Raw genomic sequence first — 12175 nt, 5'->3', positions numbered from 1 at the left:
AACATATTTTCTCTATCATTTTGTCTGGTGAAACAACTGCCTCTGAACTTCTCTGTCAGCTCTTCAACAGATAAGGGTACAGAAGTCACATTTTTTTTTTTTTTTTTCTGAAAGATTATCATATTGTTGGATTTGTATTTCAATTAGGAGTGTTTGTTTTGCAGGAGGTAGAATCAAGTGCTAGGAAACTCAGCTGCAATTTCACAAATGTAACCTTTCAACTTTGGAACTCATCTGATATATAAGGGCAACCACCTAGTGCTCACATTTTTGACCCTGCTTACCATGCAAAAGGAACCCCAGCATGTTTCTGGAATTTTCGCTGTACCAGAGATTCATGTGCATTGTGGTAGAGGACATGTTCTCCAGACTTATCTCATGATGTATTGCACCCTTACATTTATAGCCCTGCAGTTTGGTCATCAATGGGGGCTGGAGGTGTCCAAGAAAGAAAGAAAAAAATAAGCAGAAAAAGGAAGGCATGCCCTTAAGTAAAATGAACACGAAGAAAGCTGGACATGAGCTAAATTGAGCTTTGTTTGCTATTAAATATATGAATATGATTCACTCTAATTTATATGTGCTCTGATGAGTAAACTTATTAAAATACATATCAGGGTACCACTGCAAGACATCTATTCACACCCCCCATCATCCTCTTTGATTTGTGAGAGATGGAAAGACACCTGCTTAGGAAAGGGAGGAAAACTAACAATTCTGAGGTTCAGAAATAGAGATTCCCCATTTACAATGATAATGTTAACATGTACATGGGATATTCACTCTTAAATAAATTAAGAAGGATCAAACTGAAACATTTAACCCTCACAAAAGCCCCCCCCCCTTTTTTTGTCAAGGTTCTAGATTATCTGATAGTAAGACTTCTTTATTCAGATCCTGTTGAGATGCTGCATTCTCATATTTATGTTTATAATGGAAATGCCCCAGTACATGATTAAATCATATAAAAGAAGTTTGCTGTTGTTGTTTAGGGCAGAGGAAAGAGAACAGATTATCCAATTCTCCCGGCCCTGTTATTTGCTTTGATTTTTTAAAAAAATTTCCCTTGTTTGCGTGTTGGACAGGAAGATCATGTGACTCTAAGATAGAACATTTTTGGAGTTCTGTGTCACTAGCAATTAAAGCTATTAAGTATGTGGAGTGTCACAAAACTCTCATACATGTAAAGTGCAATTTTTATTTATGCTTTGGATGTTGATCTTTGATGGACGTCTCGTGAAGTATTTGGAACTAAGCCCAAAGGTAATAATAGTATTTCACTTAAATTATGGCCACCTTCCTGTTTCATCATGAAAGAAAGTATGTTCGTAGGCCTCAAAATAGCCTAGTTTCCAATTTCTATTTTTCTATGGATAGGATATATTGGTCACAAATTATGATTACCAGGCTCTTTATTGCTTCCAAATAATATAAAAGCCACATTTCAAACATTTTAGCTACCTATAATGTTAATGCTTATTTAACAACTAGGGTTGAAGGGGAAGAGAGTGGGATTGGGAGCTGGCAATTCTAAAAATGTCTGTTGAAGTGGATAAAAACATTTTCTCCTGCATTCTAAAGTTATCTGATAATGTTTAAGTTTCAGAAAAAAATACAATTCTGGTTATTTTATAAGCAATTAAAAAAATATTGATAAAACATCCCTTCATAATCTGTGCATAAACTAACATATATGTCATATAAATCTCACACATCCAGTATCTTATACTGGCTCTGACTGAAATTATTGCAGAACTCACAAATGAGATGACACTATTTACAATAAATCTCGTTATGAAAGATTCAATTTGCAGCAATCAGATGCTAGCTACTAAGCGATTGTAAGTATTTGAATTTTATCCTACTTCAGTGTTCAGCATACAGAAATTGCATCTGTGTGTTTGATCTGTCCTGCTGAGCACTATCAGCAGCTTGCATCTCTGCCACTATTGTTTTTAAAATGGCAGGAAGGACGTGACTAGTCAGGAGCACTCAGCAGGATGGATTTCACATGGCATAAGAAGAGCCAGAATTGTCTTTTTTAAAAAAAATTAAATATGATTGTGTAGTCGCCTACTGCAAGTCATCTTCATACTTCCATAGAATTATCAAAATTATTCATTAGGGAATTTGCATTTAAACCATGTACAATGGAAAGATTCTGAAACCATGGCCACTGAGCAGTCTACTAGAGCTGCCATTAGCTTCTAGTGGTCTGGTCAGCCTTCAAGGTGGCAGAGATCCAGGCCTATCAGTGGCTCCAGTTGCTCAGGATCGTCTCACTGGACTGGAGGCACTGAAGATTATCTTTAGAGCAGTTCTAGAAATGTTTGCTGCTTGACATATAGGTGCAGCCACACTGAAACTTTATTTTTCTTATTCTTGACTTTTCTGCTTAGGATTTATGAGTTATCATCAAATTGCATAAACATCAGAGCCTGGTCTCCCCTGTGTCTTTTGGATAGTAAACACTACTTCAATGTGATCTGACCTTTAAGATTACCATTATTGTGGAATGGATGGATAAAGCAAGAAATTATTCCATTTTACACTTGGAATAAAATTGAGTAAAGAAGGACCACATAGCTCCTTCAAAGTTAGGGAGCAGCAAAATCCAGACACAACTCACAGATTTCTAGGTTTTTGTTTTTGTTTTTGTTTTAATCTTGAGTAGATGGGTCAAAGATATCACAGAACCATCAGCACTGAGAAGCTTATTAAAGAACACAGCATCTGAAATAACAATAAGAAATGGTGCTATTGGCTAACATTTAGGCAAAAGCCAATGGTTTGATATTGCTCTGCTGTCAAGCCCAACTCTGTGGCTGGCATTCTAGGTTCCCAGTATTTAACTCTAGCTCCTCTGGGCAGCCTGTTCTGGACACGCTCCACTGTTAAACCACAGCACCTATTGTTAGGCTATGTCCTTTTGAGAGGCCTTCATTCTCTACAAATAGAAATCCCACTTACCTCTCAAGAGTAAACTCAGATTTCTTTCCACTATAAAACTTTTCCTGGCAACCTCCAACAGAATAACAATGGCTACTACTTATTGGGTTTATTACTGCGTGGTGGACACTGTTCTAAATCCTTTAAATGTTTTATGTTCTTAATCCTCTTGCTAATCCTATGAAAGAGTATGGCAGATTGAAAAAACAGCTCAGTGTCTCCACCCTTCCTGGTATACATACCACATTATAATGTGGCTTTGCTGCTCCTCTCATCAAGAGTGGATTCCACTTACCCAATCCTTGAATGTGAGCTGGCCTTGTAACTTGCTTTGACCAATGGAATGTGCCCCAGAAGCGACCTTGTGCCAATTCTGTCTAAGCCTCAGGAGGCCTTGTGTGTTCCAACTCTGCCTCTTAGAGCCCTGCCAGATGTCATGTGATGAAGCCCAGGCTAGCCTGGTAGAAGATGACACATCACATGGACAAAACATTCCCTAGATTGCCCAATAGCTGAACTCAAGATGCATGAATGAGCCCAGCTGAGACAGGAGAACCAACATACTCCAAATGACTGATCCACAGAACCCTGAGTTAAATCAATGGCTGCTGTTTCAAGTCATTAGCTTTTGGGGTAATTTGTTCCATAGCCAAATTAGCTGCTGAAGAAAGGTACTATTATTTTCATTTTACTAATGAGCAAAACGAAATGCAGAGAAATCAGGTAAATTTTTCAGAATCACACAACTTTTCAAAAGCAGTGCTTAGGTTCAAACCAACACAGCCTGACTCCAGGGATTGACCATTCTACTGCACTGGCCACAAAAGAAATGCCTGCCTCTAGGAAACATTTATTGATGTATTCATGCATTCATTCATTCATCAAGTATATATTAAGTATCTATTGAATACCAAACACTGTGCTAAACAGCAAGGAAACGATGATGAATAAAACTGCATTCTTGTCCTCAAGAGGCTTACATTCTAGTAGAAGAGACAAGCAGGTAAATTAGCTTCAGCAAGTGAGTAATTATACTTGATAATTGCTCTGATAAGAGTATGTATAAGGAATTATTGAAGCAGAAAGAAACACGTCTCTAACTTCCTCAGAGTACTTATTGTCTGTAACACTCTTTCAACATTTATTATTTACTGCTTTGTTAATTGCTTATTCAGGGAAATCTGTTACCATCTTAACTAGATTATAAGCATCAAGGGGAGAAAAAGCCCTCTCTCTGGTAAAAATCTCCCATAGTACATAGCTTTGTTCCTTGCCCGTAGCCGTTATTCAGTAAATACATTGATGGACTATTGCAGGTGAATTTTCAAATGTATCAGAGAAAGAGCAGAGAGAACAAGGGAAGAATTTAACAAGCAGAGACTGTCAGGTATTTGACTAAATTGGTATTAGTCAATCTCCAGATTATAATGATCTACTGTCTTAAAATTAATAAAATATTTATTCTATTGTGAAATTATTACAGCACATAGCTAAGACTTTGATGGGACCTTAGTAAGTGCTTTATCCAAATTTTTTACCTATAGCCACAATCACCCAGCAAAGCTCTCTAAAACTTTGAAGAGAGTAGTTGCTTTAATAGTAATTAAACTACTCAACAAAGGTAGCACAGAGCTGCAATTCTGTACATGAATTCTGGAAGCAGATTCCCTGGAATTGAATCCTGTTCTGCCACTTTCTATCGGTGTGACCTTGGGCAAGTAATCTCCCTGTGCCTGCTTTCTTCATTTGAGAATGAGATAATTATAGCACCTATCTCAACAGATCTTATGGTGTTTAAATTGTTGTAAATATTTGTAGGTCCTTAAAACAGTGCCAGACACATAGTGAATGCTTTGTGAACATTTGTTAAATAAAAAGTAGACAGATATAGCTAGAGAATTCTCTTCCTAGTTTTCCTTTTTTTCTTTTCTGCAGGTTATGCCTCATGCTTAACAAATATTGAATGATGAAAAGAATACATCTACTTTTCTTAGGGTTGTAAGGATTCATGATGCTACTCAAGAGGCAACCAGTCACTTTAATGAAAGTACTACTATTTTTGGCTTTGCTCTCTAGATATTGTATGTCTATATATGTTGTTTACCTGTAGTTTTAAAAACCATCACCCTTTTCCCTCTGGGGACATTGGTGTTTCACGCATGTCTTGAGTAATTAAGATTTTTAAAAATTAAGGATATTTCGCCTTTCTGGCAGTGATGATCTCCCCATGAGAATATGCCTCTTGTAAAGGAAATTCTTCATCCTTCTTCAAAAAAGGAGGAGAGGAAACATAAGAAGTGCCTGATGCAGCGCTCCTTTTCTTACTTTGTGGATGTGAAATGTTCAAGATGCTGTAAAATCGCCATGGTCTTTAGCCATGCACCAGTGGTGGTTGTGTGTGTTGACTGCTACACTGTCCTCCGCCAGCCTACAGGAGAAAAAGCAGGACATGCAGATTTTCCTGCAGGAGGAAGCAGCACTAAAAGCATTCTGAATCAAGATGGATGGAGAATGATCCCAATAAACACAATTGGATATTAAAAACTAAGGATATTTATTACTAATGATGATTTAATAACAGGTTGCTGAATAGATGCAGGACTCTGAAAAGTAGCTTTTTGGCACTAGGCCTTCATGACAATGACTGAGATGAGACAGGATGTTGTGATTGGCTTCTGTCTCTGACATGACCTGGGCCTCTAGACAAAGCACCTTCCTTTTTTCAGGTCTCAGTTTTCCCATATGTGAAGAGAGAGAGCATTTCCTTCATTTAACTACTGTATAGGCTTGCCTTCAGAAAAAGTGAACTGAATGTTCCCCAAAGTATAATTGGGAGCCCTCCTAGTGATTTGCAGGATAAGTTGGAGGTTAAACAGGAGAATAAGGAGGAACATATTCTTCTCCCCTTGAAAACTTCCCAGAGGCTAGAGGTCAGAAGAATTGACCCAGTCATCTTTGTGGAAATCATCACAAACAACAAGTAAAACATGTCAATGTATTTTGAGTGCATTGGCAGAAATTATATTACTTATATTCACAAATTATTTTATATGCATCAAAAGTTTTCAAAGGATTGGAGTTTATTGGAAAGTATTTTTTGCATTCTGAGTGCTCATTTTAGAAGGGTATGAAACTCTCTATAAGCAAGACAATGAATCTTTATCATAAAGAGTTATCATTCAAATTTGCAAATTATTAAAATCACCTTCCCCACCCTCAAATTTTTCTTTCATTTGTGGCAATAATTTTGTTCTTTCTCTTACCAATTCTTAAAAATGAATATATGTATTGCTACGCTGGAATCTTCAGCAGCCCATTGGAAGTTTTACAGTTAATGGAAATAAATGATCTAAATTTCTTAGTCAAATATTTATATGCCCAGATAGTAATCAAATATCATTACATCTTTACAAGGATCTATTACCTTGACTGCAGTGCTAGATTCCCTACAGGTGACCTGTTTATATCTTGAGGTATTTATTTATTATTGCTCTTTGCTTCTTTGATGTTAGTGCAAATCTCTCCAACTTTCCATTTAAAAAAATATTTCTCTGTTTTTCTGTTTATCTTTATCCTCCTTATTCCTCCACTCCACCCCAGTACACCCAAGCCTATTTCCATTTCTATTGTTTATTTTATAATACCATATATCATAGTATACCAGTAAAGTTGTTCAAATTGTTCAAATTCTGAGTTAATATAGTAATTATTGAAGTATTGTCTGAAAGTTTGGATAAACTTGGGGAGTCGATTGTCTAAGGTGACAAATCAAGAATTCTGATGAGTATTTCTTTTTAGTTGTTTAGAGACAACCCAGGAACTAAAGGATATATTTTCTCAAAATCAAATAGTAACATGTAGTCACAGCTAACACAACACGATAAATCTGCACTGAAGTCTTTTCATTTTGTCTTTATATCTTAATTGAGCTTAGAGCAAAACATGGGTCAAGATAAGGACTGATTCAAGTCTTCTGTAGGATTTTAAATTCCAACTGCTAGAATATTTGGTCTTGTTTTATTCCTTTTTATGTGTATTAATTTTCTTGACTTTCTAACAGTAGTGTCAAAAGCAGCTAAATACTTGCAGAGAGAATTTCACTCCCTGTGAAAGAGAAACATTCTAATTGTGTAAGATGCAGATTTTTACAGCTGTCATCTTTGAGAGCTGCTTTTAATGTAACTGTTTCCATAAACCTGAAATACATATATTATTGATACAAAATTCTATGGAGTCTCTGAAATGGGAAAAAATTGTCAGATGAATCTTATATGTAAATGTTTATTTGCCCATTTAATGAAATGTATTGTAGCTGTTTGGGGGAAAACTAAAATATAATGATTTTATTTAGGTAATATGTACAGTACTTAATTTTGAAAGTGAAATTGTGTGTGTTTGTGTGTTTGTTGTTGTTTCCCAGAGTTAGTATTGCTCAGCATGGGTAGCTGTTAGTATGTGCTAACTTCATCTTTTGAAACTATTATTAGTAAAAAAATTTATTTAGTTGTTTTCTAAGATACAGAGTACTTTTAAGATAAACATTTAAATTTTAGAACATATTTAGATTTACAGGAAAATTGAGAAGAGAATACAGAGTTCTCATATACCCATTGCCCAGTTTTTGTTAACATATCTCAATAGTATGATGCGTTTGTTATAACTGATGAGTAATATTAATTAATCATTACCAGCTGCATCATTATTCACTGAATGCATAAATTATTCAGATTGCCTTCGTTTTTATGTAATATTCTTTTTCTGTTTTTAGGATCCCATCCAGGAGACCACATAACATTTAGTTGTCATGTTTCCTTAGGTTCATTTTGACTGTATATTTTCTCAGACTTTCCTTGTTTTTGATGACCTTGATGATTTTGAGAAATATCAGTCAGATAATTTGTAGAATGATCCTCAGTTAAAAGTTGTCTGATGTTCTCATGATTAGACTGGGATTATGGGTTTTTGGGAGGAGGACCACCATGGTAAAGTCTTGTTTCATTACATAATATCAGGGATATATGTGATAAATATGACCCATCACTGCTGATGTTAAACTTGTTCACATAGCTGGTTTAGTGTTTGTCATGTTTCTCCATAATAAGATATTATTTTCTTTTTATTACTCTTTCCATACTGTACTTCTTGGAAAAAAGTCACTATGCACAGTCCAATCTTAAGGAGTGGAGAGCAACTTCTTCAATTCCTTCTGAGTGGAATATTTACATAAATTACTTGGAATTCACCTGCAAGAAAAATTTGTCTATTCCCACCCCCATTTATTTATTTGTATCAACAGAAACTTGTGGATATTTATTTTACACTTTGGTTATAATCCAATACTGCTTTATTTTCCTGATTAAACTATTCTAGCTTTAAAAGGACATATATTTCCTTCTTTCCTTCCTTCCTTCTTTCCTTCCTTCCTTCCTTCTTTCCTTCCTTCCTTCCTTTTATCCATTCTCCCCTACCCTCCTTTCTTCCTTCCTGCCTTCTTGCCTTTCTTTCTTTTCTTTTCTTTTCTTTTCTTTTCTTTTCTTTCTCTTTCATTCTTCTTTCTTTCTTTCTCTTTCTTTCTCTCTCTCTCTCTTTCTTTCTTTCCTTTCTTTCCTCTTCCTCCCTCCCTCCCTTTCTCCCTTCCTCCCTCCCTCCCTTCCTTCCTTCCTTCCTTCCTTCCTTCCTTCCTTCCTTCCTTCTTTCTCAAGAATATACTGCAGGCTCATCTTGTATATTTTATACCCCAATCTTAGAATCAATTATTTCTTGAAGGAACGTTGCATCCTGTTATTGGAGAATGGTATTGGAAATAAAAATCTGGCCATTAAGTGTGCTCATTGCTACTGAGGTGTTGTTACGTTTAGATTCTCTGAGCTGAAAGATCAAGGAAATATGTGTGTATACTAACCCTATATCTACACATATCTATACATGTTTACATATGTGTAACCATCTATATTTAAATAAAGCTAAACGTGAGATTATACTCATGTCTCCAACCCTAATACATTACAGGCCAACTTTAGTTTAACTTAACAGGTTTATCTGGGAAAGACATGAGAAGGAAGAACAGGCAACACAGTGTTCCTACTTTGGGGTTGATGAGTCTACAGACAACACTGAGCTCTCACGGGACATAATGAAGGAATAAACTACATCCTGTAGCAACAACGTTCAACTTTATTATTTACTAGGGTTACACTTCAAATACTTTTAGTGTAACATGCAGAAAATAAATACTTTGCAACTGAAGTCCATTATCTTCAATAAGAGAGTTGTAAGTATCTTCTAGCTTTAGAAGAAGGCCTCAAACACAGATCTATTGGGAGAAAGCTGTAAGAAAAGGCTCTCAGTTGATGCTGATTTTACTTTTATAGGCCATGGCTTTTGACAGTCACTGAAATTTTCTATAAGAGGGGTGATTGTAGCTACAGTGCACTTAATGGCTCACCGACCAGTGGGAGTAGGAGGAAGAATGTAGGACCTAGACTAGAAAGAAAATGGACTTGAGGCTCACTTTCATCATTTATTGGTAACACAAGTATCCCAGTGTCTTTAAACCTTAGTTTTTTCATAGAGTGGATAGTATTAATTCCTACAAAATTTATTTTAAGCAGCAGTGTAATAATTAAGAAAACTGTGAAGTGTGAAAGTAATTTGTGAAATAATAAAATAATACAAAAGAATTATTATTTATATTATCTTTAGTGGGAGGAGATCATACCCATTGGATAATTGGAGATGCCATAGCATAGTGGGCAAGAATGTGAACCCGAACTATGCAATTTACCAATTGTGTGAAATAAGGCCAGACAGACCCTTAATTTCTCTGATTCACTTTTCTTATAGGTCAAATGGGGTTCATTTATCCTATAAGCTCATTGTAAGGATTTGATGGGAGAACGCCCTGTACATGGAAAATACTCAATGTTGGTTTAGTAAACCCCAAATAATTGATTCACAAGACAACTGAGAAATAAATCTATCTACATGTTAACTTTCCTTGGATTTCAGTTTAATCATCTGAGGGGTGGAAAGGGGATTGTGTGGTTGCTAATGTCCTTTCTTTCCATCTCTAAAGTTCATATTCTGAATCTCTCTGTTTTTTGGAAATGCTGATTGGTGCATGGGATATGGGATCCCAGTTTGTAACAGGGCCTGGGTAAATTCCCTTGATATAAGTGGAGGGATTGGCCCTCCCAACTTAGCTATGAGGGGCCACAGAAAAACTACACCCCAGTTGAGTGATTTGAGGCAATTGTCCACTAGATAGGCACTTCACTCTTATGGGCCCCCTCCAAGGGTCTAGGAGGGGCACTTGCAATGTGTAAAATTTACAAAAATGAGATTTTTTACTGTAATCAACTAAGAGTGCTGTTTCCACTCTGACTTCCCCTCATGTCAGATGGCTTTGGAGGAGTTGTGAATACTTTGAGACATAGCTAAAAGGAAGTTGATTTGGGAATCGTGTTTGGATTGATGTAGAAGGATGCATTTATGTGGTTCACAACTGCTTCCATGTAGAGTTAAATTGTTGCAAGCTGACCTGATGTAGGAAGGACTACTAGGAATATTCTGACTTCCCACTGTGCTGACTTACATAGCAACAAGACATGAAACTCTAGAGAAACTTTGGGAAGCTGAAAAAAAAAAAGCTTTCTAAGCTATTAATAATAAAAACAATTAAATTTTTTTGTAGTTTTTTTTTTTTTTTTTTTGAGACACAGTCTTTCTCTGTCACCCAGGCTGCAGTGTAGTGACATGATCACCACTAACCGCAGCCTCGACTTCCCAGACCTCATAGATCCTCCCGCCTCAGCCTCCTAAGCAGTTGTGACCCCAGGTGCCTGACACCACACCTGAGTTTTTTGTTTTATTTTGTTTTTGGTAGAGATGGGGTCTCCCCATGTTTCTCATTCTGGTCTTCAACTCCTGGGCTCAAGCAATCCTCCTGCCTCAGCCTTAGACAAGAAATTTTGATCAATCACATTAGAAGACAGATTAACTGATCTACTTTTCTTTCTCTAGAAAATGGCATTCTAAAATCTTTGTCAGTTTGCTACTTTAATAATTTGAAGCCAAAATTTCAGGGAAAGGAATATTGTACAGGTCTGTCACACAGTTAATTAGTTAATGTTACATTATTTTCCTGGATTTGGCAATGTTTATGGTATTGTTAGCTTTAAAAATTTGTAATGTTATGCACCATAGAATGTGTACTTGCCCCTGTGTCTACCCTACTTTTGCTTCTTTGAGAATCCTGCCAACACATAGAATCCGTAACAAGTAGCTGTGGAAATAGATGGATTTCTCTGGTACACAAAGATGTAGGACTGAATATAGATTTTTCTTTAGATTCTTTACATTTCAGGAATCTTCTCTTGAGAAATGAGAATTGGAAGCTCCTAGAGCCATACCTTCAGTGTTTTCCTTCTCCTAGGAATCCTGGGCTCTTAGGATTTCTCCTTCTGTTTGTGCAACCTCCTCCCTTACTGACCTAGAAGAACACTGTGGCTCCCAAGGGCCCAATTAACTATTGGAAGGCACTTAGGAAATTAGCTTGTCATCACTGGGGATTGGAGACTTAGACTTGCTTATTCTAGTTGTGCTGATTCATAGATGGATTCCACTCTGCATTTATCATTGATTCATTGATTTGTTCAACAAAACATTTAATGTTGTATGTAAGATGGCTTTTGTGTTTATATGTTGATTCTTAGAACAAACGTTTAGAGATTTGTACAGTGGAAGAACTGGTACTGCTAGAAAAGCTGATCATTTAAACCCTCTGTTACTCATCAATATGGTTCTGAAATCTACAGAAACCTGGGAACTCTTCCAGTTCCAGTATCATAACTTTAATCTGGCTTTTCTTGTAATTATACAGATTCATGATGGCAACCTAGCTATCCCCACTCCAAACTGCTTTATTGCAATTGTCACATGTCATCAACACTCAGAATCTGAGGGTGGATCATCTTGATTGCTAAATGAATCTCCTAATTAAAAGTAAAATTTATGAAAATAATTTAAAGTTTGCTGAATTATTCTGGAAAGTGACGTATCATTGGTCAAAACACCTGAACAACAATTTGGGTGTCAAGTTCTCTATCCTGGTGCAGACATAGTGATTTTATTTGTATGTATATGTCTATGTCTATATGTATATGTGTGTACATATATAGTATGTATGCTACACAAATATATAGGTATTTACTCAATACATTTCTAT

This window comes from Piliocolobus tephrosceles, chromosome 18 (assembly GCF_002776525.5).
Source record: "Piliocolobus tephrosceles isolate RC106 chromosome 18, ASM277652v3, whole genome shotgun sequence".
In the NCBI taxonomy this organism is placed as follows: Eukaryota; Metazoa; Chordata; class Mammalia; order Primates; family Cercopithecidae; genus Piliocolobus; species Piliocolobus tephrosceles.
This window is presented reverse-complemented; position numbering follows the sequence as displayed.